We start from the raw sequence: 27,588 nt of genomic DNA on the forward strand, positions 1-27,588 counted from the left end.
ATGGGAGATGGCATTCCATGTACATTGAATAGCAAGGCCAGTTTAGCTGAGATATTGAATATGTGAATCATGTGTAACAAATTGGGAAAGGTAGGTTGCAGGCCTATTATGAAGGGCTTTAAATGCCAAATGGATGAGATCATATTCCATTCTAGAGGTAAGAGAGAACCCCTGGAGATTTGGAACAGAAGAGTGACAGGGTCAGCCCAGCTCATTAGGAAGATGAATTGGGCAGCTCTGTGGTGGATGGATAGAAGAGGGGAGAGACGAGGCAGGGAGACCAATGAGAAGGCCATTGTTATAGTTTGGGGAGGTGACAAAGGCCTGAACTAGGGTGTTAGCTACGTGAGTAGAGAGTAAGGAACAGATGTGTTATCTGTCATGAGTAAGAAACAATGGCATGACAACAAGAGAAACTCTAGATAAAGTCACAAAGTGTTGTTTTTCTTTTCCCCCTTAGAAAAACAACTCCCGTTTCTAGAGTGTTTTAAGAATGACAAAGTATTTCCCCATAGTGTTATTATACCCATTTTGTAGACATGGACACTGAGGTTCAGAGACATGGTGAAATTCACACACCTAGTAAGTGACATAGACAAGATTTAGACCCAGGTCTCCCAGCATTCCCCTCCCCGCCACCTCTATACCGTGCTTCAGTCACTCCAACTCCTTTGTAGGATTATACACAGGAAGCAAAAGAATCCTGCCTTAGACATTGGATGGTTAACATTTGAATCAGGACAAAGGACCCCTGACCCATTGTGACTGTGTGACTCTGGGCCAGTCACCCAAACTCTCAGGGTACCTAGGCAACTCTCAAAAGCTATAAATTGCTCATCATTGCAGATCTGCACTGGTGCAAAGACATTGCTACAAGGAGTCAAGATAACCTATAAACTTTAATCAAAGATAATGTGATTACCTGCTGAAGTCACCAAATATGAGTCAGAGGTCATAGAGATGTCTTGAGTTGGCAAAGATGACATTTCCTGTGGTCTGCAATTGGCTGACAACAACAGCAGATGAATAACTAGAGAAAAATTCCCATTCTTTCTCCAATTTGCAATCCAGAGACCATCCCTTATCCGACCTGATTTTCTCTTTTTTTTTTGCTGGTAGGGGCTGGAAAATGTCTCAACTGAATTAAGCTAATGGAGGTCAATGTGGGGGGACATACCATTAATTTCAAAGAACAAGGAGATAGATGGAGAAAAGACAAGGTAATGATTTGTGACAGGGGGGCCCAAATTTGATTTGAACAATTCAATTACCCTTTTGCAAGTTCCCCAAAGAAATCTGTTACAATGCCTTCTACTCCCCACCCAGGCTGATAGGAGACAAAAGTTGTTTAATAACTATCCAGGATCACTTCCTCTGGGACATGCTATAGGATCCCAGGGCAAATATAGAACAGAACACAACAAACCACAGGCATAGGGAAAGGGGTGTGTGTGTGTGGGGGGCACCTGTTATTTCCATTGTTTGACCAAGAAACAAGAGATCAATTAGCAATCAGAAGGCTTTTCCGTCAGATACCTATAGGGTGTCAGTTGCCCACCATGCCACCTATGAAGCACCTACTATGTGCTAATAGTATTGTGTACTGTCGGCAGCTAGGTGGCACAACGGATAGAATGCCAGGCCTATAGCCAGGCTCATCTTCACGAAGACTCATTCTCCTGAGTTCAAATCTGGCCTCAGACACTTCCTATCTGTGTGCCCTTGGGCAAGTCACTTTACCCCATTTGCCTCAGTCCCTCATCTGTAAAATGAGCTGGAGAAGGAAATGGCAAACTACTCCAGTGTCTTTGCCAAGAAAACTCCATGCATAGTATGGTCTTTAGGGTCATGAAGAGTTAGATACGACTGAATGACTGAACACACACATGAGGCACTGAGACATTTAAGTGTCTTGCCTGAAGGCTCACAACCAATATGTGTCAGAACTAGGTTTTGAACGAACACCTTCCTGAGTCCAGGACCCTCAATCTATTATGGTACTGCCTTCCAATGGTCATTTTTTAGCTAAAAGGATATGAATCATTTTTTAATTTTTATAATCAAAGGGCAGGGGAGTAGTAGATAGAATCTTTCTGAGCCTCTTGTTCACAATGTGGCAAAGTGTCATTTCACTTTTGTGAGGCTCAGTTTCCAAATCCATAAAATGGGAATAAACGGTTGGAAAGGGAGCTTTGAGAGAGACTTCCTCCAGACACAAGTTCCCATGCTGGCCAATAGACACTATGGGAGAGTGAGAAGTCATTGTTGGTAGCAACAAGCCAGGGCAGATCTGGGCTGGGCTCTCCTGGGAAGGAGGCAGGATATCTGTGGGATCCCCACTTTGGCCATCAGATAGAGATGACTTCATTGCTATTGCTTCTTTTTTCTTTTTCTTTGTTTTTTGTGAGGCAATTGGGGTTAAGTGACTTGCCCAGGGTCACACAGCTAGTATGTGTTAAGTGTCTGAGGCCAGATTTGAACTCAGGTCCTCCTGAATCCAGGGCCAGTGCTCTATCCACTGTGCCACCTAGCTGCCCACTATTGTTTCCTAGAATTACATCCTACATGGTCCATCACTATCAATATGGGAGAGGGGTGACCTGTCCATGAGAGTCCAAACTATTTCTTGACATTCTCCAACCCTCAGGAGGACAAAGAAGGGAGGGTTAGGGGAATGAAGGAGGGGGAGAAAGAGATCTCATTTTTCTCTAGGGAATACAATAATGTGCCTATCGTTTTGTGGACCCTGGAAGAAATGTTTATGGGTCAAGGGACAATCAAGGGTGCTGACCAAAGCTGGATGAAAGAGCCGAGATGGTTGGCTTTGAATACAAGAGGCTATAGTGGAAGGGTCAGTAGAAGACTGTTAATAAGGAGGGAATATGTCCCCTGAATTTGGCCACCCTGAGTCACAGCCCCTATCACTCCACCAGAGTTATGCTCTGGAGACAAGAAGACCTTCAATACCTATATAACAGAACTGTTTTGTGGCTCAAATGTCCTAAAACATTTTGCAATTTTAAAAAGTAAAATTCAAACTCCAGTTATTTGTCATCAGCATTATTATTGTTATTTCCTTGTTGTTTGGTTGTTTCAGTCATGTCTGACTCTTATGACCCTGTTTGGGGTTTTCTTGGCAAAGATACTGGAGTGGGTTTGCCATTTCTTTCTCCAGATCATTTTTACAGGTGAGGAAGCTGAGGCAAATGGGATTCAGTGATGCACAGGGCCACACAGCTAGGAAATGTCTGAGGCCAGATTTGAACTCAGGAAGATGAGTGTTTTCCTGACTCCAGGCCTGGTGCTCTCTCCACTATCCACTTGGCGCCACCACATGTTAAATTTGTAAGGCTTTCCAGGCTCTCCTCAGAATTCTACACAAGCACAACTACCGGGGTAGAGGAACATGGCATAAACACTTAAACCTACTATTACGAATTCAAATACTTATACTTTAAAAAGACCCAGCTTGGCCTTGAAGTATCCCCATTACCTTAGTTCCCTATTTGTTTGTTTCTTTTTATGTAGATTTTCCAAAGTTTACAGAATTAGTCCTGGGAGTTGGGGTGGTGGCAAAGATACTTGGCCTTGCAGGCACAAATACCTGGGTTCAGTTCTCCCTATGACCCATGCTGGCTATGCAACTCTAGGCAAATGACTTAACCCCTTTGTGTCCCCAGGCAACTCCCTACTATTATAAATTGTACACCAGTTCCCAATTTGGATTGGTGGACGGAGTTCTCACTCAATAAACAAACCTCTTCGAAGCATCTATGTGCCAAGCACTGTGCTAAACACATTGGTTTTCTACCAATAGTTTTCTATGGCAATGAAATTACAAGTCCAGGCCCTTCCCCTTCCACCAAAAAAAAATTAAAATTAAGGCGGAAAACAAATAAATATCTATGTTTGTAGACTTAGGGTCGAAAGAGACTGAGGAGACATCTAGTCCAACACCCTCATTTTACAGATGAGGAAACTGAGTCCAGAGAGTTTAAGACTCTTGTGTCAGGGCAGCTAGGTGGTGCAGTGGATAGAGCACTGGCCTTGGAGTCGGGAGTACCTGAGTTCAAATCCAGCCTCAGACACTTAACACTTACTAGCTGTGTGACCCTGGGCAAGTCACTTAGCCCCAATTGCCTCACTAAAAAAAAAAATTTTTTTAAATTAAAAAAAAGACTCTTGTGTCAATGTAGTAAACACCAGAGCCAATATTTGAATTTGGGAGCTTTGGAGCAAAAACGACTTTCCAATGTGCCAGGCTGCTCTTTTCTTCTGGAAAACACATTTTCTGATGCTACTGCTGAAGGAGCCAAATTGCTCTTTGCTTTAGGGTAAACAAAATGAAGGGTACTGATTCAGGAAAGAAGTTCTAGAAATTATGTTGGCTATCAGCCTGGGGCAGGCAAGAGGAGAAAGTATGAGGCCTTGTTTTTCTGTGGCCTATATCCTTAACCATCCTCATCCGCTGCCCTCTTTTCTCTATTTGTCCTGGACAAGAGCATTTGCTCCCATCACCACCACTACCAACACCAGCATCAAAATCATCATGTCAGCCCTCTTGGAACTCCTCACTTTGGTATTCACTTCAGTTCTGTTTATTTCAATCCAATAGATATTTGTTATATATGTATGTGTGTTCTCTCTCCCAATTATACCGTGAGATTTTCTCCAAAAAGAGATAATATTTGTAGAAAGTTCTTAGCACTGTATCTTGTATATAGTAGGCACTCTATAAATGCATAGGGCAGTTAGATGAAGCCATAGTAGATAGAGCAGAGTGCCAGGCCTGGAGTCAGGAGTCTCCATTTCCTGAGTTCAAATCTGGCCTCAGACACTTGCTAACTATGTGACCCTGGGCAAGTCACTTAATCCTGTTTTGCCTCAGTTTCCTCATCTGTAAAATGAGCCGGAGAAGGAAATGGCAAACCACTCCAGTATCTTTGCCAAGAAAACTCCAAATGGGGTGACAAAGAATTAGGCACAAGTGAAACAATCGAACAACAATAACTATAGATGCTCATTCCCTTCTCTCCCCCCTTTCCTTAAGAGCAGAAACAGTTTTGTTTTACCTTTTTGAATCCTTAATCTTTAATACTGTGTTTGACAGTGAGTGCCGAATAAATGCTTTTCTATTCATTTATACGATGTAACCATCACTGTGCTTTATGTGAGGGATGAAGGAAGAAAAAAGAAGAGCCTTCTACCTCTTTTTTTTTTTTGCAGGGCAATGGGGGTTAAGTGACTTGCCCAGGGTCACGCAGCTGGTGAGTGTCAAGTGTCTGAGGCCACCTTCTACCTCTTTTTACTCATGGAGCATTATTTTTTAATAATCATTTGCATCCCTACTACTAGGATTGGATAATCTTAGAGACTGTATCCTTCTGTCAAAGAGCTAGAAACTGAAGAGGGACTAGGGGCATCAATTGGGGAGGGACTGAATAAGTTATAGTATGTAGATGTGATGGAGTATCATTGTACTGTAAGAGAGGATGGTGATGGTTTCAGAGAAACCTTAGAAGACTTGTATGAACTGATGCAGAGTGAAGTGAGCAGAACCAGGAGAACAATTTATATAATAGCAGCAATACTGGAAAGATAATCAACTTAGAAAGACTTAAGAATGCTGATTAACCAGCAATGACCAAATACAATCCAAGGGACTGATGAGGAAATATACTATTCACCTCCTAAGAGAGAAATGATAAACACAAAGTACAGATTGAGATGTATATGCTTTTGGACATAACCAGAGTGGGAATTTGTTTTACTTGGCTATGATATTTGTTACAAGGATTTTGTTTTTCTTTTTTAATTGGGGAGGGGGAAAGTGGGAGAGAGAAGGCAGATTTTCATTCATTAGAAAAAATCATTTAAAAAGCAAAGATTGCATCCCTGTACCTTGTGCATATCTTTGCCCCTATTTCCTTTCTTTGCAGAATATTTCTTTTTCCATAATGAAATAATTCATCCCACATATGATTTTCCTTCTTCTACATTTCTTTACATCTTTTCCCAGTACTGACTTTGTCCATCACTGCTCCTTACTTGCCTCCCTGGAAAGAAAGAGCCAGAAAAGATCTCTTAGAATACTTTGTGTTGTGGAAGCCCCACCCCCCAACCCCCAAGCCAGTGGCATACGCCCGTGCCTTGCCTTGGTATTCACACATGCTCTGCCCGCAGGATGGCCCAAGCTTTGGCGGGCAACATGGCCCTCAGAATCCGTGAGCTGATGATGAATGGCTGTGAAGCCTTTGTAATTGCTCAGGCCCCTTTGTGGGGTCAGACAATGGAGGAAGACACAAGTCTGGCTCAGGAGAGCAACGGATAAAACTGCTGGGCAGGATGGCGGGCTCCTGCCGGCATTACTACTTGTTGACATTGAAAGGATTTCACAACAAGTGAGCAGAAACAGAAACGATTCTGTTCCACGGGGCTATTAGCTGCAACGTGTGGCACTGGAGCGGTCACTCCTGATGTGTTTCCTTGCTAATGAGCTCTGAATGCCCTATTAAACTGGGATGCTATAGGCCCAGAGCCACCAGGACAATGGTATGCATGAATGACTTTCCCCATTGCTATTGGTCCATCCAAGGAGGAAGCAACCGGCAATACTCAAATTTAAATGAGGCTGACAGTATAGTTCAATGATCATTAATTAGAGTTCATGGACAGATAAAGACTCAAAGCCATCTCTAATGACAAGATAGCAGGGTACCATTACTCACTCAGGAGCTGGCCTGTGCTTGTGTCCTGTCCTATTTCTCTCTCCATATGGACTTCTTGTATCAAGTTGGCTACCTAGAAAATGAGAGAACCCCTGTCAAAATGCTCATACCTTCTTTTTGAATGAAGTAATGAATCATCAGAATAAAGGGCAGCATTATAATACAGATGTACCTAGTACCATTTACCTGTCACGTATTACCTATTGTCAAATATTAAGTTAAGGCTTATGGCTCAAAGAGCTTTTTGATAAGTTCAAAGAATTAGAAGTGCCCTCAGAGGCCATCTGGATCAACCCGCTCATTTTATAGATAAGAAAACTGAGCTCCATGGAGGTTGAATGGCTTGCCCATGGTTATGCAGGTATATCATAGGATCACAAATTCAGAGCTGTAAAAGACTCTACCGCTCATCTAGACAAGTGGTATCAAACTCAATAGAAGTGAGTGTCATTAAGCTATATGTGAGCTGCTAGGTGGGACAGTAGATAGAGCACCTGGCCTGGAGTCAGGAAGACCTGAGTTCAAATCCAGATTTGGACACTAGCTATGTGATCCTGGGAAAGTCATTGAATAACTGGAGTGAAATTACTATTGTTTTCCCCAAACCAAAGAACTAATTTAATTTAAAATTTTTTTAATTTTTCATGATTTATAAACCATGCTTTCTGTTGTACAGTCTCTACCAACCTATTATACGCTCCAGGGATTTCATTTTCTCCTTTTTAATTGGCTTTTCTCCAACTTGGCAAATAGCTGCTGTTGATATGGGTTCTGGGAGTTGGTCTGGACTACTCCAGTACGTTGGGTAGGATCCTAGCAGCATCTTAGAATACAGAATTACTCCAATCCATCTATGACCTCATCAGAGTGGACATTAATTACCCCTAATGGTATCATTCTTAATCCATCCATGCCTGCTCATCCTGCATGATTCTTGTCTGTGTTGTCCATCATTCCAAGTGTTCAAAACTTTTCTTGCTTCCTCTTCCTTGATTTTTCAGAAATCAGTGGAAAAAATGAATGGCCAGATGGTTGTCTCTCACCCTTGCCATGTGACCATCCCACCTGACATTTTGCTCATTGCTACTTCCATGGTGCAGGAGACCATGAAGAATGAACCTCTGAAAGAAGGTAGGAGTATTCCTAAAGTTGCATGAATTACCCAATATCTGTCTATATCAGACCAAGGCTGAAACTGGACCTCTATAAGGCAAATGATCTGATGTAGAAAAGCTATTTTTTATGTGTTACCTTCTCACATCTGGATCAGGTTATGGGCCTCCTAGAAGCCCAATATAGGTAATATCAGTGTCCTAAACAGCTGGCTCTGCACTTTCGAAACGCCATGGCGTAGGGGTTAAAGCAGATTTCAATCCCACTTCTGACCTTCACCATATGTGTGACCCTGAGCAACATCACCTCTCTGAACCTCAGTTTCCTTATTTGTAAAACGAATGGTTTGGACTCAATTATGCATCACTGCCTTTCCTATCATCTTTGGCATGGCTAAATTGGCTTGCTTTTCTGTATCTTTACTTTATCATCCTATATGTTAATTGTCCCACTCTGCTTCATATCATTTCAAAAAAGATTATTTATTTTTAACATTCCTTTCTTTTGAAATTGAGGTCCAGGGGCGGCTAGGTGGCGCAGTGGATAAAGCACCGGCCCTGGATTCAGGAGTTCCTGAGTTCAAATCTGGCCTCAGACACTTGACACTTATTGGCTGTGTGACCCTGGGCAAGTCACTTAACCCCATTGCCCCATAAAAAAAAGAAAGAAATTGAGGTCCAAAATCTCTCTGTCCCTCCCATCCTCTCCCCCACCCACTGAGAAGGCAAGCAATGTAACAATTATACATGTGGAATCATGCAAAATATATTTCCATATTAGCCATATCACAAAAAAGCAAGAAAAATAAAGTGAGAAAATTTCAATTCATCTACACTCAGAGTTCATCAGTTCTCTCTCAAGAGGTGTGTAGCATTTTTTCATCATGTGTCCTTTGGGGTTTTCTTGGATCATTGTACTGATCAGATTAGCAGAATCTTTCACAGTTGATTATCATTACATCATTGCTGTTATTGTGTACAATGATCTCAAGTTCTTCTAACTTCACTTTGTATCAGTTCATATAGGTCTTTCCATATTTTTTTCTGAAACCACCCCTCATCATTTCTTATACTGCAATAGTTTTCCATCACAATTATAGGCTACAACTTGTTCAGTCATTCCTCAATTGATGGACATCTCCTCAATTTCCAATTCTTTGCCACCACAAAAGAGCTGCTTTAACAATTTTTGTAAATACAGGTCCTTTTCCTTTTTCTTTGATCTCTTTGGGATACAGACCTAGTAGTGGTATGGCTGGGCATACACGGTTATATAGCCCTTTGGGAATAGTTTCAAATTGGTTTCCTGAAGGTTTGGACCAGTTCCGTATTTCACCAACAATTCATTAGTGTACCTATTTCTCCCCATCCCCTCCAGCATTTGTTATTTCTGAGAGGTGGGAGGTGGTACCTCAGAGTTGTTTTAATTTGCCTTTTTCTAATCAATAGTGATTTAGAGCTTCATGTTATTGATAATCAAGTCATTTATGCCTTCACCCAAGTCTTTGATAAAAATGTGAGAGTATGCTCAAGGTTTTTGTGATTTTTTTTCTTCCTGGGATCATTTTGTACTTTTCAGTCTTGTTTTCCCCATTATTTTCCCTATCCCTTACTTCTGGCTCTTGACCTTTCGATTGTGTTTCTTGGGGGACTAGGTCTCAAAACATTTCAACTTCCATCCACACTGGGCAATTCATGGTTCAGTTGCATGGGTCACTGTCCCAACTGACTTTTGGGTGGCCAGAACTGGCCCCAGCTGAATGCTATGTTCTTCTCTCAGGCTTGGCAGAGCACTGTACAGCCTCCCCCCTCCCCCTCACATGCATAGTGTCTTGTCCTGGTGACCTGTTACATGTTTTTTTTTTTTTTTATTGGTTCTTTGGCCTGGTGTGGCGTCAGCCTTATGGAGCTACCAGAAGTTCAGAACTTTTGCTCCTGGAGGACCATGACCAAGCTGGCTGTTGGTGTCCAAGAAAACTTCCAGAGCCTGTAGCAGAGCTCTCTACAGTGCTGGAAAGAGGGAGGTAAGACCATGATATAGGAGTGGGTTTTGATGTAATCCTGTGTCTTGTCCTTGGGTCTGCTAGTACAGCTTTGATATCAATAGTGGGGGAGGGAGGAGGAGTGTTACATGAGTTATGGATCAGTGAGCATCAGTCCTGGATTTCGTCTTGTTTTTTTAACCTTGTTTTAGAATCTTGGCATCTTAGACCATGGAAACAGCTGAAGTTGCTTTATCTTTAGTTCATAATGTCTATTTTAGGGACGTTTGAGACATCAGGATTGGAGAAAATATCTAGTCTGCCATTTTCGTTTCCATGACACAGAAGTTTAGGATTGGCTGGGAGGTTCCCCTTTTCTCACCTGGGATTGGGGGGCTCATGCTGTGCAGGTTGTAAAAGAAAGCACATGGGGAAAGCAGGACATCTTGGAGGTACATGCCTGGCAGATAGGAGCAAATTTCGATAGCTATGAGAGATAGTATGATGTAATAGATGGTGCATTGGACTTTGAGCCTTGAATCAGGGTCACCTTGGTTGAACTCAGAAATTTGTTAGCTATGTGATCCTAGGCAAGTCACTTAACCTTGTTGTTCAGTTTGCTTGTCTATAAGGTGAGAGTTAGAGTCGATGACCTCCAAGGTCCAGTCCAGTTTTCAACCTGTGATCCCATATTGACCAAAACAGGACTAAGGGAGAGTGGTCAAGTAAATGTCTCCCTCCAATCAATTAATCAAGAAGTACTTATTAAGTACATATTATGTGCCAGACATAGGATACACATTCAGTATACAAGTACAAAAAAATGGAATGATCTCAACTCTCAAGAAGCTTACATTTTAAGGGGGATTAAGGACATATATAAATATGCCCAGCATAAGTACAAAGTGAATAAATATAAATATTTCAATATTAGTTAAATACAAGGTAATTTGAGAAGGAAGGCACTAGCTTTGGGGGGAATGAACAAAGGCTTCATGAAGAAGATGGCTACAAATTTGAGAGGGATTCTTGGAGGCACATGGGATGGATGGTGAAAAGATACAGATGAAGATGGAGTGGCATGCATAAGGAACAGAGAGAAGACCAGTTTGGCTGGAATGAAGAGGGTAGGAGGGGGAGTAGTGTCCAATGAGACTAGTCATCAATTTACAGATCAACATCCTTGGGATTCCATTTTTCAACAATTTCTGAATCCAACTAGCTGTGCTATTATCCAATCCCCATCTCTCCACTGTGTCTAACTCACAGAATTTCACAAGCATTGAATTTCCTTTGAGAGAAGGCTTAGTCTTTACATTAAAGGGAATATTTTATAGAATAGGACAATATTTTAAGTAACATGCTCTGACCGGAGATTTGATTCCATCAAGCAATAAATTCACACAGAATTTGCAGAGTTATGGTCCCATCCTTCCAAAACTCTATAAATAGCAAGCCTATATTATTATTATTATTATTATTATTATTATTATTATTATTATTTTGCGGGGCAATGAGGGTTAAGTAACTTGCCCAGGGTCACACAGCTAGTAAATGTCATGTGTCTGAGGCTGGATTTGAACTTGGATCCTCCTGAATCCAGGGTTGATGCTTTATCCACTGTGCCACCTAGCTGCCCCCAGTAGCCAATATTATTTAAACAGGCTTTGTGTTTACTTGGGTGTTTTTTGTTCAGCTGTCACTTGCTCCCAGGGATTCAGCAACAAGAAAAGTGAATAAAATTGGTTCCATTTCATTTCTGGCCTAGGGTTCCTTGGAAAGCTATGAAGATTTCAGGTGGAAATGAACAAACCAATAAAATTTAGCCAATAATTGGGAAGAAAACAAATTCCTGAACTTTTATCAGTCTTATCAATCCACCTGAAAGCAGATCATCACCATTCCATTCCCAATGAGTCCAAATTTACTTTCATTAAAAATTAACCAGGTGTATTTTTGATTCTGGAGCAGAAGCATGACTAGGCCTGCCTCCCTGGGATTGGGAGAAGTAATTAAGTAAGGGAAAGGTATAGGGGTTACAGCCAACAGCTTTTGAGATTTCTTCTAACTCTAAGAGACTATTACTTGATTAGGGGTGATTAATCAACTGAAAATATTTGAAGAGGTTTATAGGGTCTTGGAATATAAATGAAAGGGTTTCAGGAGTCACAGAGTCATTGATTTCGAACTGGAGACCACCTCATAGCCCCATCCCTTCAAGTTAAAGATGAGAAACTGATTCCTAAATAAACAGGCAGTATTCATATTCGGCCCACTGGATCTAAACCCAAAACACTTTTCACTAATGGAAAGTATGACTAGATCTAGTTGAAAGTCTAGCTGCTCCTAATCACTGGGACTTAAATTGAGTGGGAGACAAAATATATCTTTGCTTTTCTAGTTCACCCTTTAGCCCTACCATTATGGATGATGATTAAGAAAGGACAGTTGCAAGAATGGGTCTCAGTCCAAGTTGACACTATGTAGGGTGAATTGAAAAAGGGGACAATCTGAAACTTGTAACTGGTCCAATTGGCCTATTGGAGACTTCAACACTGACCAATGAAGTAATCAACCATGAATTTGGAGGACTGTACAAAAACAAAACTGAATCACAGTCGCATAAGTCAAGAGATTTTACTCATTTAAACAAAAGGAAACAGGGTCAGATTTCTGGGAGCATTGCTCCAATTCCACATGGAATTACTTTATATTTTTCTAAGTTTAAAGGGAGAGCAGATTAAGCAATAGTGGAGAAATGTCAAGGACATAGTAACATTTTGTGGTTTTTTGTTGACATTCTCAAACCATGATATCTGGGTTTTACACGCTAAACCATTTTGCTTCATAAGCATCCTTGTGATTTCATAAGAACATAATTGTTAGATGAGTTCTAATTGTCAGAGTTCCTCCAAGATGGAGGTAGTCTTGTTCTTTCTCTTCAGCTGTAAAGTGGAAATAATACTGGCTTTGGAATCACATGACCTGGTTTAAAATTCCACCACTGTCACTTATACTCGTGTGACATTGACCAAATCATTTGTAGGCCTCAGTTTCCCCACCTGTAAGATGACAGTGTTGGATTAGATGGTCTCTAAGATCCCTTCTAATTCTAGATCTAAGACCTATAACTGTCATTGAAACATATCCTCTGATTTTCAATAGACAGTGGCAATTGGTATGGAGTAAGGAATACCTCTTTAGATATGTAAAATATGTTGATTTTTTCTTAGATATTTATTCATTATGAGAGATTTCATTTACTAAGCTGACAGACTGTTTTGATGTGTTGATTTGTTTGATGAAGTACTTTTTTTCTCATTCTTTTTTTGTTCTTTGTTGTAAGGAGTGCCTCTTTGGGAAGAGGGAAGAAAGAGGGATCTATTGAGAAATGAACATAATGTAAAAAAATTCAATAAAAATTGAAAAAATAAAATGAGTCACATGCATAGGTATGCTAATTGAAAAATCAAGGGGCTAATTTTGGGATGGAGGGAGTACTCTTAAAGTGACAATGGTGAAAAAATACATAAAATATTTCTAAAAGAAAAGTCATGCCTTTTTAACAAATAGGTATGTGCTTCAGGAGAAAAAAACCATCAAGTTGGTGGTGGGGTTTTTAAAATTTCTTTCCATTTGCATTTCTTGTACCTTGTGGTCCTTTCTATATAATACGCCAAATTACTTTCAGGATTCTCAACTATACTATCAACTCTAACTGCCCCACTGCTAAAAACTAATTCATACTAAAGTGTTAGTGAATAAAATTCAATTTAACTCATTTACTGAGTGCACTCTATGTGCTGGTCTGTGAACTAAGAGAGATACAGAGGTAAAAATCAGATGTATTTCCTGCTCTTAAAGATTTAGAATGTAGCAGAGAAGCAAAGAGAAGAACATTTGATTACAAATATGGTTTCTTGCTTATGTGGGTACTCTCTCCATTACTGCAGACTGAAAGCATCCTGTTCGATGCAATCATACACAAGTCTATGAAATTGTAATGACTAAGCTTTAGCCCTCAATAGAAATAGGAGAAGACACCTTCTCTTGCTTTTTTTATAGGGGGAGAGGACTACAGGTGTGGAACTCTGCATAAAATGGTAGTGTGGGTTCACTTTTCTGAATTGGTTTGCCCTCCTTTTTATCCTTTGTTATGGGTTATTGCTGTCCTATGGCAGCATGACAAAGTGGATTAAGCAGTGGCCTAGAATTCAAGAAGACCTGGGTTCAAATCTTGCCTCATAAATTTACTGGCTGTATGAGCAGTCACATAATGGCTTTATACCTCAATTTCTTCATCTATAAAAAATGAGAGCCAAAGCCCCTTCCAGCCCTAAATTTATGATTTAGTGATTTTGTTCAGTTAGAGCAACTCTCACAGAAGTGTGACCCTGTTTCCTTTTGTTTAAATGAGTAAAATCTCTTGACTTATGTGACTGTGATTCTTTGTGACCCTATTTGGGTTTTTGTTGTTGTTTTTGTTGGGGGGGGGTTGGCAAAGATATTGGAGTGGTTTGCCATTTCCTTCTCCAGTTCATTTTACAGATGAGGAAACTGAGGCAAACAGCATTAAGTGATTTGCCCAGGGTCACAAAGTAGTGTCTGAGGCTGGATTTGAACTCAGCATTCTATCCACTGCACCACCTAGCCGCCCTAAATGTGATCTTGGTTGTTCTTGTCCGCTTTAATTCTAGGTCCAAATTCTTGTCGATCTGCTGTGTCTGTCCAAGATATGTGCAATGATAGATTGATTTTTCTTTTTGGTGGGGCGATGAGGGTTAAGCGACTTGCCCAGGGTCACATAGCTAGTAAATGTCAAGTGTCTGAGGCTGGATTTGAACTCAGGTCCTCTTGAATCCAAGTCTGGTGCTTTATCCACTGCACCACCTAGCTGCCTCCAATGATAGACTGATTTAATGGGCTTCCCATCTAACTACAAATCCCAATAATTATGTGCGCTTCAAACTATATGCATTTTTTTTTTGCGGGGCAATGGGGGTTAAGTGACTTGCCCAGGGTCACACAGCTAGTAAGTGTCAAGTGTCTGAGGCTGGATTTGAACTCAGGTCCTCCTGAATCCAGGGCCGGTGCTTTATCCACTGCGCCACCTAGCCGCCCCCTCAAACTATATGCATTTTTAAGTGGATTATTGGGCTGCTCTCTTCCGAGTGGTCTCAAGGATTATAAGATTGTAGATTTAGACCTGGAAGGGATTTCTACTTTAACTCTGTTGTTTTATGGATAAAATTGAAACCCAGTGAAGTTAAGTGGTCACTTGAAGTCACCTAAAAAAAATCAGTGAAAGAATCAGAATTTGAATTTGGTTCCTGTGACTCCAAATTCAGTACCTGTTCCATTATACCATGTTCCTTTCACTGGTGAGTGCTTGTAGAATTCCAGGCCCTGATGCAATGGACACCTTGAGGGTCAAAAAATGGGCATCTATAAGGAATCCTTCTTCTATCCGAACCTGGCAGAGGTAACTTTCCAATGACCCTAGGAAATTCCTCTGGAAACATGTTTCCTTGTTTTATGACTTTCTTAATGTGGTTTCTCAGAGGTTCATTGAGTAAAATGATCTCTGTGGTTGTATCAGTCATTGAGTCGTATACATATATACACACACGTGTGTACACATATAAGTACATATGTGTGTATATATGTATATAGAGATTCATATATATGTGTATACACACACACACACACATAGACATGAGAGGCATCTTGCTAGAGCAGACTGTGTTTTGTCCTACTGAGTCAAATGCTTTCCCCCACTAAAAACCACCATAAAACTACAGTGGGATCTCATATTCTCTATATGTCTTAGAAAACTGTGGTAGTCACATAATATGAGAATGTAGTGTCCTACATAGAATCTGTTAGAATCAACCTGTCCTCTTCTAATATTTTCATCAAGGATGCCTTTGGAGTATGCTTAGACTATTCTCCTGAACAATTTTAATGAAAAATAAATGGGTATATTGGGACAGCTAGGTGGTGCAGTGGATAGAGTACCGGCCCTGGAGTCAGGAGGACCTGAGTTCAAATCTGGCCTCAGATACTTAACACTTACCAGCTGTGCGACCCTAGGCAAGTCACTTAACCCCAATTACCTCACCAAAAAACAAACAAATAAATGAATTAATGAATGAATAAATAAATAAATGGGTATATCAATAAATTACCAAACATTTACTAAGTGCTTGTCTCTCTGTGTATTTCCCCTCTAGGGCCATCTTCCATCTGCGTCATTGTTCAGTTATTTTTCAGTCACATCTGACTCTTCGTGACCCTATTTGTGATTTTCTTGGCAAAGATCCTAGAGTGGTTTGTCATTTCCTTCTCCAGCTCATTTAACAGATGAGGAAACTGAGGTAAATGGAATATAGTGACTTGCCCAGGGGCATCCAGCTAGGAAGTGTCTGAAGCTAGATTTGAACTAATGAAGATGAGTATTCTCAATTTCAGGCCTGGCATTCTGTGCGCTGTGGAGCCACCTACCTACTCCCTACCTTCCATCTAATGGTGGAGACAGCAGCATCATAGTGGCCAGAGAGCTGACCTTATAATCCGTCAGACCCTTCTTCATTCCCATTGGTGTATCACATATTGTCTGTGAGACCCTGAGCTTTTGACCTTTCCATCTACTTTATATGTATCTTATGTGTGTGTACATATGCATATACATATACACACATGTATGTATATACAAACAAGATGTGTATGTATGTATATGAGTACATATGTGCCCTAGAGGCAATAGGAAACATTAGAGTTTATTGCATAAGGGGGAGGGAAAAGGTGGCAAGATCACAGCTACACTTAAGTGTAAAAATCACTTTGAGAGCTCTATGGAAGATTGCATTGAAGTGGAAAGAGGCACAGCAAAAAGGGCATTGTGGAAATCCTTGCAATAGTCAGTATGAGAGGTGATGAACTAAGATGGTAGCCATGTGAATGGAGGGAAGGAGATTTATGTCAGAGATGTAAAAAAGGAAATGACAAGATTTGGCAATTGAGTAATAGTAAAGGGGATTTTCTGAGGAGGGATGTGTGTGTGTGTGTGTGTGTGTGTGTGTGTGTGTGTGTGTGTGAGAGAGAGAGAGAGAGAGAGAGAGAGAGAGAGAGAGAGAGAGAGAGAGAGAGAGAGAATGAATGTCTGGTTTTGTTTGGTTTAGTATATGGTAGGTCAATAGTGCTCTTCAATAATACCATCCTTGATCTTTTCCATTTGGGGGAAATTTTCCCCTCTGAAAAACCTTGAAAATCAATTTCTGAGTGTATTTAAAAGTCTGTCACCTCCTGCATGAGTTTTTTCTTCAGGGATTTCGTTAGGACTATCTAGTCTTCCTTCAATGTCTATCAGGTCTTGGGGTGTTCAATTTAAACATGATGACTCCATTATCATCACTGATGAGAATAGCAATAGAAACTAAAATATCTATTCCCTTTTCACTTCTGTTTATTATCCTATTGGCTCCAACTGTGTCTTCTTTTGGTATGATTTGTCTTAGTCAATTAGTCACACATTAATGTTATTTATGAGTTTATTTCCTCCCCTGTTGGGACAGCTAGGTGGCATAGTGGAGAAAGCACTGGTCCTGAAGTTGGGAGAATCTGAGTTCAAATTTCACCTCTGACACTTACTAGCTGTGTGATCCTGGGTAAGTCACTTAACCCCAATTGCCTTAAACAGCTAGGGCCATCTCCAGTCATCCTGATATATATATCTTGCCACTGCACTCAGATAGCTCTGGAGGAAAGAGTGAGGTCAGTGACTGCATATCCCCCCATCACTTAAATTCCAATTCACTGCAAGTCATGACATCACCCTGATGTCATGGTCCTCTTTGAGATCAAAGGACAAACAACGCAAACATTTTATCCCCTGTTACTATTCATGGGGCTGAGAGGAAAAAGTGCTTAATATATTTTCTGTCTTCTCCTATAATGTTTTGCAAATAGATTTGTACTCTAAATCAGTGTTTCCTTGGACAACACTCATTTCTTTGCTTAGCAAGGAAGTCTAATGTTTCCTGGCTGAGGAAATTTGGGGGCTCTTGTTTAATAAGTAGACACTGGAATATGGATAAGTTCACATAAATAAGGCCATACAATCATTTTAACCAATAAGACTATGCATTTTGACAGATTTAACATCCATGTTCCAATATTCTCAATGAGATCATGCTCTTGCTTAGTTTAGTTTAGTTTTTTTAGGGTTTTTTTTTTTTTTTTTTTTTTGCGGGGCAATGGGGGTTAAGTGACTTGCCTAGGGTCACACAGCTAGTAAGTGTCAAGTGTCTGAGACCGGATTTGAACTCAGGTCCTCCTGAATCCAGGGCCGGTGCTTTATCCACTGCACCACCTAGCCGCCCTGATCATGCTCTTGCTAAACCATAGTTGCTCCTTCTCAGGATAGCCCTTTCCATCAAAATTAAAGAGATCTCTGCTTTCCAGAGGGATGAATTTTTAAAAAAATAAACTTTTTCCAAATTGAAAATTTGTAATTGAAATTAACATAAAAATGGAAGCTAATGCAAAGGAGTTTTTTTAAAATGCTCTAATATGAGCTGTTTTAAATGCAAGAAAGTCTTCATATTTTCTGCGAATGACCAGTTAAGTTTGTGAAATTTGGCTAATGTTCTTGGTGTGGATCTCTCATTTTATAATGCTACCCCAACCTTTTTTTCTCCATAACCCACTGTGAGAAAGTCAACATTCTGGTGATCTGAATTGATTTAGGGCACGGTGACATTTATTTAGCCCTGTCCTTTAGATAGCAGATTTCTAGAAAGTTTATTATTTACCAGGAAAAACAAGAAAACTTGCAAGTTGTGCAAAAAAAATTAATGACAAAAAGGATGAATGTTTGCATCTTGGCATAATTCTTTTCCAAATTAACCAGTCCTACCGATAAGACAATGTACTCTGAACTTCAATCCTACCGATAAAGTCCAAGAATAAAGAACATGTGAAAATGGAGTTTCTCCCCAGTTTTTCCATGTAGAGCAATGCAAAAAGTAAGTTAAATGTTGATATTGCCTACTGGTTGAGTGTAGCCTGCCTCAAGTTCTTTTTAGGGGAAGTCATTGAATCTCAGAATGGAAGGCGATTGTTGATGCTATCTAGACCCCTACCTATAGCCTCAATCCCTTGATATAGTGAGAAGGACAATCATGGAGTCAGGAGACCTGGGTTGTATTCTTACCTCTAACAGTTACTAAGTGTGTGGTTATAGCAATTCAGTTAACCTCTCTCAGCCTCACTTTCCTCATCTTTAAAATGGGGATGAACACTACATGTAGAATTTTTCTCACAGGATTGTGACCTGTCTCACAGGACCTCATGACCTGAAAGTTGGTCATACAATTTCTCAATAGATAAACCATCCTATTTTTGTACATATCTAATTCTTAGAACAGTCTTACTTCTATGTCAATACCTCAATGATTTTCTGATCACACTGATGCATATAGTCTCTCCAAAATGGTATAGATAATAACTTATCCATGCTCTTTCATCTTGTACATTTTTTTTCTTGGGAATCTTTCCATAAATCCACCATGGAGATTCTACCCAATAGGCTACAGGTTTCACTCTGAATCTTTAAAAAAAAAAACCTCTCCATAAGAACAACACTAAGGCTCTCCATCTGTAAAACTCTTGATACATTTCAAGCCCATCTCTTAAGAATACTAAGAATCACTTGGTTTTAGATTAATTATAAACATTAATTGTTGGTACTCTAAAGCTACCAACTTTGTCCAACATCCATTGACTGGAGAGGCCAACAATGATATTCTTACTATAACGAAATCAGTCAAGTAATAAGCATTTATTATGCACCAATTAAGTGCCAGGCACTGTGTTAAACCCTGTGGATACAGAGAAGGTCAAAATCCTTTGTAGTATAGTAGAGGAGCTATGCAAACAATTATATACAAATAGCATATATACAGGATAAATTGGAGCTCATCTCAGAGGAAAAGCATTAGCAATAAGGAGGATCAGGAAAGGCTTCTTTATACTGAGCCCAAATCTGACTTTTAGCTTAGACACAATGCTTCTTTTTTCTACCCTCTTCAGCTACATGAAATAAATCAAATCCTCTTTCTACATGACAATCCTTCAATTTGCTGAATGCAGTTGTCATGTCCCCTAAGTCTTCCTTTCTCCAGTCTAAAAAGAAAATATAAATCAAAGAAGGCTATTTGACAGTTGTTTGTCTTCTGATCAAGCTGATGCTTTGAAGATGATATAGTTCAGATATCAGCTTGTGACCTTATGAAAACATTTTCTGCCTGGGGGTGGGGGGCAATTCAGTAGTAATACAGTCTTCTGGAACCAATACTTGGGTTCCATGTTACCTTCTAATAAATAGAGTTATCCAAAGTCAAATAGGAGAATTTAGGTTCCCCAACTCTACCCCCTGGCCTGTTTAGTAAAGGTTTTCAAGCATATGTAGGATAATTACACCTCGGTTATGTCGTATGAGAATTCTTGTACAGATATGGATTGGACTAGATAGTATCCCCAATTCCTTCTAGTTGTAATAGTTTATGATTCTGTGCCATGAAAAAAAACTGGTGTCGAGTACAGTGCTAAGGATGGTACCTGGGGGGAAAAGTAGTCTGGGTATATGGAAAGAATGAGGGGTAATTGATGAACTAAGGGGGAGTCAAGAAATGTCCACTAACATTGGTTGGAATTCTTCTGGTGAATTTAGGTTAGGATGTGGATGAAAGTCATTGAGAATAACACTGGATGGGTAGTGATAGAAGGGGTTTGATCGTTTGATCATATTGTTGGAAGGCATACCCCTCCAACTACATTACACTAAGCTAGGTGGTGAAGTGGTTAGAGCATTGGGCCTGCAAACAAGAAGATCTGAGTTCAAATCTAGTCTCAGATGCTTAATAGCTATGTGACCCCAGGCAAGTCACTTAAGCCTGTTTGCCTCAGTTTCCTCATCTGTAAAATGAGCTGGAGAATGAAATGGCAAACCACCCCATTATCTTTGCCAAGAAACCCCTAAATGTGGTCACAGAGAGTTAGACATGACTGAAAAACTACTGAACAACAAAAATTGATCTAATTAATATAAAACAATGATCATTATTCATTTATTCATTGATAAACATTTATTAAGCTACAACTAAGTGCAAACCACTTTATTGACTTCTAGAGAAGATATAAACATATGTTCCTTAAGGACATGGAGTTTTCTTTTTGTCTTTTTTCTCCAGCCCCTTGCATAGTATATATAGTAGGCAGTTGATAAATACTTATAAATTGACTGATACACAGATCAATGAAACAGGACCACATACTTAACAAGCTTCCAATCTAGTCTCAGAATTTTAAAGATAGCTCTTTTAGTTTTAGCCTTTTAACTTTTTGGTGGTACCATGCCATTTACTCTTCCTTCTGTTCAATACTATATTGCCTAAAAACTCAAGAAGGGAGTATACATCCTCTTTCTTCTCATAACTAGCATTTATATAGTGCTTAAAGTTTGCAAAGCAATTTACAAATATTACTATCTTCATAACAACTCTAGGATGCAGATCCTATTATTATCTCCATTTTTACAGTTGGAGAAACTGTGGCAGACAGGTTAAGTGATATGTCTAGGGCCACCCACCTAGTAAATTTCTGAGGATAGATTTGAACTCAGGTCTTTCTGACTCCAGGTCTCTTCTCTATCCCCTGTAATACTTAGCTACCTACTCATAAAGCAGAAAGACAATTGATGTAGAACTGGAAGGGATCCAATAGTTCTTATAGTCCAACCCTCTCATTCTACAAATGAGAAATTGATACCCAGAGAAATTAAATAATCTCCCCAAGGTCACATAGAGTTAGGATTGGAACCCAAGCCCCCGACTTCAAATCCAGAATGCTTTCTACCTGTTCAAACTTGATGACTACTTCAGCTTCTTTGGGTTTCAATTTCAGGTAGAAGAATGGTCTTAGTCTACTTTCTCTCCTATCCTCACATACCCACCATAACTATTGCTATTTCTATGGAAAGGGTCAGCCCTAAATGGGGGTCTATTCTCTGGGCACCCAATTTAAGAAAAAGATCTCCCCATTCTCCAACTCATTCCGTGTTTAGTATCTGGGAAGCATATATGTTTCCCACATGAAGTTCCTTCAGGACTTTTGGGACTCAGTTTCTTATCTGTGAAAATAGGGTGCTGGGACTAGATGACCTCTGAGTTTTCTTCTAGCACTAAATTAATGATCATATGGTTTACTTGGACCCTCATTTGTCAAATGAGTGTTTGACTGGATAGCTTCTGAGGTCCTTCCCAGGCCTAGATAGGGAATATTAAGGGAGTCAATATGGTAAGACAGATCAAGGGCTGATCTTGAAGTTGGGAAGACCTGGGTTCAAATGCTACCTTTGGTATGTACCAGTTGTATAATGATGGACACTTCAGTAAATCTCTCAGTGATCCTAGGCAACCCTCTAGGAGCATAAGTTCTAGATGAGGAAATGATTTACCGGATGGTTTTCACATTGAGGTTATCTACACCAGGTCTGGATTATATCAACTCCCATCAGTCCCAAATCCCAATACACACAATGGTGGGAAGTGTTGCTAGCAGAGCTTCAAAGAGTCTCTGGATTGGAAGGGAACTCAGTGGACAGTGGACTCATTCTGGACCACATATCTCCACTACCACATACTAGATTAAAAGGGAATTCAGGCTGTGTGTAAAGACCTCCTTCACTGGAAGAGTCTATCACCTCTCCAAGAAGTCCATTTCGCTTTCATTTCTGGACCTTTTTGCACAGAAACCTGAGACCTCAATCTTAATTCCTTCTACTTGTGAAGCCATTGCAAACACACATATTGTTGTATGCCTCCTAACACCCACCTGAAAGCTGGAAGTTGAATTTGCTGGCATAACTCTAAGAATTATTGATCTGTTGCTGAAGTCTCCCTGGCTTCACACCAGTCATCAATTGCCTTTATGACCTCGGTCTTGCCCACAGGTATGACTGGGCCCAACAAACTCACCACCCATCACACCACCCCCTTTTTGCCTCTCAGTCAGGTATTGAACAAAGTGAAGCAAACTCATTCAGCAACCATCAAATATTTGCACAGTCCCCAGCGTTTTAACATAACAGAATCCTCTTAAAACAAATAAAGAAATCAAAACGAAGGCTCTCCCTAGTTCATGTATCCAGACATTGTCAAGCACGTTTATTTCACATTCCCCAAAGTAGCTTTCTTTTCAAACAAATTGTCCTCAAAATTCCCTCAATAAATTCTGCTCCTCTGAAAGGAGATGCATGCAGGAGTCATTTATGACTTAGGCAAAATCCTCACATATTAATCTTACTTCTAAAATTCAGGTGGAAATCACAAAATATTTGATCATGCTTGATAGAGATACCAAGTTCAGGCTCCTTCAGAGTAGGGATTGTTTCACTCTGTCTTTGCACCCCAGGGTCTGATACACTGGTTGGCATGCAGCTGTGTCTTAATAAATGCTTGTTGTTGAGCCAAGGCTCTGGGTACCTAGACCATCAGGAGATTGAATGGAGCTGAGTTGCTGAGTCCTACAAGAAAGGGCTGACTCCTTCCACTGGCTGTGCTGTATTTGGAAGTGAATTTGGTGGGACAAACATTTTATAGCAACCATTTTAAGTTTGAGCCCACTGTTCCCAGGGACTGAAGGTGGTAGATGAGAGAATGTGTCTGGCTGTACGGGGATGTATTTGTACTTCTGTTCTTACAATATCTTCTTATTAAATATCCCTTTGTAAAAAAAACAACCCAATGCCTCTAATTGTATCTGACTTGAACCCCCAGTCAGGCATGTTCTCCCCAATATCATTTGTCAGTTAATTATTATTATTTCTCTCCTATATCACTGATTGGCCGAGTTACTAGCTATAGTTGATTTGTTGATTGATTTATGCCAATTGGGTAAATCAAATTAGTTCCATTACAAAGCAATCTCTCTTTGAGGTGAGACACAAAAGAAGATATATATCAGAATGGAAAAGGTAATACAACATTTCAGATAGCTTGTTCCATTTCAAGAGTATCACTACTTTTCAGAAGGATGATAGGAAAGGCTATCCCTCTATTGATATTATGCAATACCACAGACTAACAAGTCAGGTTTCCAAAGGTTGTGTACAAGAGATAAAAGAGGAGGGGGTGTAAGCAGGTCATTGTCAGTGAATACAAAAGAGATAATGTGGTTCTGGGATAATAGTGCCAGGAAAGTAAAGCCTAGTCTGAACTGAAACTTGTGACAAATGTTGAAGATAATGAAAAGGACCAACTTAACTATGCTGAGGACAAGAGAAAAATTAGGTAAGACATAGGACCATTGCTCGGTGTGGATGCAAAGATGAAATACAAACAACAAAGAGAAGGCAGAACAACTCAACTCCTATTTTGCTCCTATTTTCCCTTCCAAGTATCTTCAAACTAGAAAGACAAGGAAAAATGGTTAACAGGATGTTGAGACCAAAGATAAATGAGGAGATGGTAATAGAACACATAATTCATTTCAATTCAATACATGATACCTAGATGAATTACATCCCAGAGTACTAGGGAGAAACATACCAGTTAAGTTCCACTGTGAATCACTATAGATTACCTTTTTTAAAAAAATTAAGAGGAATGGGAAAGGTATTCAGGATTGGAGACACGTTTCCACTTTCTAAAAGATAAAACATAGAATCTTCAAGCTATTGGCTGACAAGCCTGATGCTAATTTATAATAAAATTCCAGAACCCATTATTAAAAGGACAATTTGTAAGTACTTAGAAAGGAAGGAAGTGATCACTAAAAGTCAGCATGAATCCCTTAAGAACAAGTTGTTCCATAACCAATCAATCTATAATCAATAAAAATTATTTTTTCAGACAATGTGTTAGAAGCTGGGGAATACAGACATAAATCCAAAACAGTCCTTTTTCTCAAGAAGCATAAATTACACTGCATTCTAGTAGTGTTTAATAAGTGCATTTTGAATGAATGAATGAATGAATGATATGATTACTTTCTTGTAATATTTGAAGGATTTTCATATTGAAGATGAATTAGATTGTAATCTGTTTGTCCAGAGGGAAGAATTAGGATAAATTAACAAAACACATAGTGAATGAGAAAGATTCCAGAACAGTATAAAAGAAACTTATTAATACTAATAGTTGTATTGGAAATTGAAAATGGACATCTCCCTCCAGAAGCAAAGTAATGACTTTATTGGCCCTGAGAAAGTGTTTCACTGAGACTGGCTGATACTTTACAGGATTGCTATAGATGGATCTATAAGATCATAGATCTAGAGCTGGAAGGTACCTTAAAGGCCACTGGGTCCAACCCCTGCATTTTACAGTTGAGGAAACTGAGGCACATAATAGTGAAATAATTCACCCAGGGTCACACAGCTAGTGTGATCTGAGTGTGATCTCAGGCAGGAGTCATATTCAGGTCTTTCTGACTCCAATAGCTGTGTTCTATCCACTATGCTAGTTAGTTAGCTGGGACTCATGGCCTGGATGAGGGTTGAATTGTGGTATTTCTAAGCTCCCTTCCAATAAATTTTTATTATTTAAAACTCTCCCTCCTTCTCTCCTTCTCTCCCTCTCTCTCCCTTTCCTTCCCTCCTGCCATCTCTTTCCCCCTCTTTCTCCATTAGTCATTTTTGTTTTGTCCTTTTTAGTCTAAAATTCATACTTTTTAACAGAGTGAATACAAATAGCTCTGTAGGTCTCACTTTTCTCCATCATTACCAACCAACAATTATTTTTTGGGGGGTGGGGCAATGAGGGTTAAGTGATTTGCCCAGGGCCACACAGCTAGTAAGTGTCAAGTGTTTGAGGTCGGATTTGAACTCTGGTGCTCCTGAATCCAGGGCCGGTGCTTTATCCACTGTGTCACCTAGCTGTCCCCAACCAACCAACAATTATTAAATAACTACATTGTATAGAACACTGGGCTATGTGCTGGTAGAGATATAAACATAAGAGAACATATTCCTGGTTTAGGAGGTGCTTATATTTCAATCCTTGCTATACTTTCTCAGCAAATATCCCTTTATAAAAATTAGCTGAACTTCATTTCTTAAATAATATTGGGGAGATACTAACTCATAATCAGTATGGGGTAGGAACAAACCTAGAGGCAGCTAGGTGGTGTAGTGGACAGAATTCTGGACCTGGAGTCAGGAAGAACTGAGTTCACATTAGGAAGACTCATCTTCTTGAGTTCAAATCTAACCACAGACACTGTATGACCCTGAGCAAATCACATAACCTTGTTTGCCTCATCTGTCAAATGAGCTGGAGAAAGAAATGACACACCACACCAGTATCTCTACCAAGAAAACCCCAAATGGGATCATGAAGAGTCAGGCATGACTGGCCAACAAAAATGGGGTGGGAACAAACCACATGAGGTTCATAAAAATAGCATTGGAAAGTCAGCCCTATGGGGGCAGCTAGGTGGCACAGTAGATAAAGCACTGGCCCTAGATTCAGGAGGACCTGAGTTCAAATCCAGCCTCAGACACTTGACACTTATTAGCTGTGTGATCCTGGACAAGTCACTTAACCTTCATAGCCCTGCAAAAAAGAGAAAGAAAGAAAGAAAGAAAAAAGAAAGTCAGCCCTGATTCCTCAGAGTCACTCCAGAACCCCAAAAGGGGCATCGCCCTTGCTCTGGAGACCCAACCTCCTTTTTGTAATATACATGAGGAAAGTGAGCCCAGAGTTTATGAGCTACACAAGAATTCGATATGGTGATATCTATCTTTTAAAAAAAACTATTAATATCTCATTCTTCCCATATTTTACCATGAAGTTCAGATAGAAAGGGTCCTGGGACAAGTTGCTGTCCTGCTATTATAAGGACCGGTGGGTGTTACAGCGAATAGAGCACCAGCTTCTTCCAATCAGGAAGATCTATTTTCAAATCTGTCCTCAGACATCTACTAGCTAATATGACTCTGGGCAAATCACTTAACATCCACTTGCCTGTTTCTTCAACTATAATATGGGAAAAATAATGGTCCCTACCTCTTATGGCTGTTATGAGGATCAAATGAGATATTTGTAAAGTACTATATGCCAGTGTTTAGCATATAGTAGGAGTTTAATAAATGATCATTCCCTTCACTTCCCTTTCTTTGCAGGGAGAAAATAGCCACTGGTATAATTAGCTTAATTAGGATTCCAACAAAAACATTAAGAGATATTCTTCTTTCCCCCCAAAGAGTGGCGAGAATTGACTGAAGACAATATGTCCTTCCCTAGCACACAAAGAAAGCCATTCCCCGTTCTTTTCAGTTGCGGAGGCCTGCCTTGGGACAGCCACACTTCTCAGGAATGTCATTTCTCTGGGGTTTCGTGAAACTGAAGAACATTCAGATGCATCAAGCTGAAATATCTCCAGTCTCTCGCTCTTCTTCTGTACCATCTGGTTGGGGAGGAGCAGATGGACTGGGTCAGCAGCGGTGGGGAGAATGAGAGAGAGGCTGTATTGTTATCTGACCCACCGGGCCAACGCTAACAGACCGTCCCCAGTGACCATGCTATTTTTAGCCCGGCAGTCTGAGAAGAATCTGATACTCACACAGATTTGCCCTCAGGTAATTCTCTCATGTGAAGTCTCATCAGGATAACCCCTGTGTTACAGTCCTGGCGCCCCAGAATTTGAATCACACTGAAGCCAATGAGCGGAGGCTCTTGGTGGCATTTCAGAGTCTTTTGTGGT

General features: G+C 40.1%; 1 long non-coding RNA gene across 1 annotated transcript; it reads right to left on the reverse strand.

Moving 5' to 3' along the window:
* Positions 1-5,951: 5,951 nt before the first annotated feature.
* LOC122727771 lies at positions 5,952-27,575 on the reverse strand. The gene is made up of 3 exons (XR_006353198.1): positions 27,448-27,575; positions 6,729-6,801; positions 5,952-6,056 (listed from the first exon to the last, which is right to left on the reverse strand). It is a non-coding gene; the product is annotated as an uncharacterized LOC122727771 (long non-coding RNA).
* Between the last annotated feature and the right edge of the window lie 13 nt (positions 27,576-27,588).

This window comes from Dromiciops gliroides, chromosome 5 (assembly GCF_019393635.1).
Source record: "Dromiciops gliroides isolate mDroGli1 chromosome 5, mDroGli1.pri, whole genome shotgun sequence".
In the NCBI taxonomy this organism is placed as follows: Eukaryota; Metazoa; Chordata; class Mammalia; order Microbiotheria; family Microbiotheriidae; genus Dromiciops; species Dromiciops gliroides.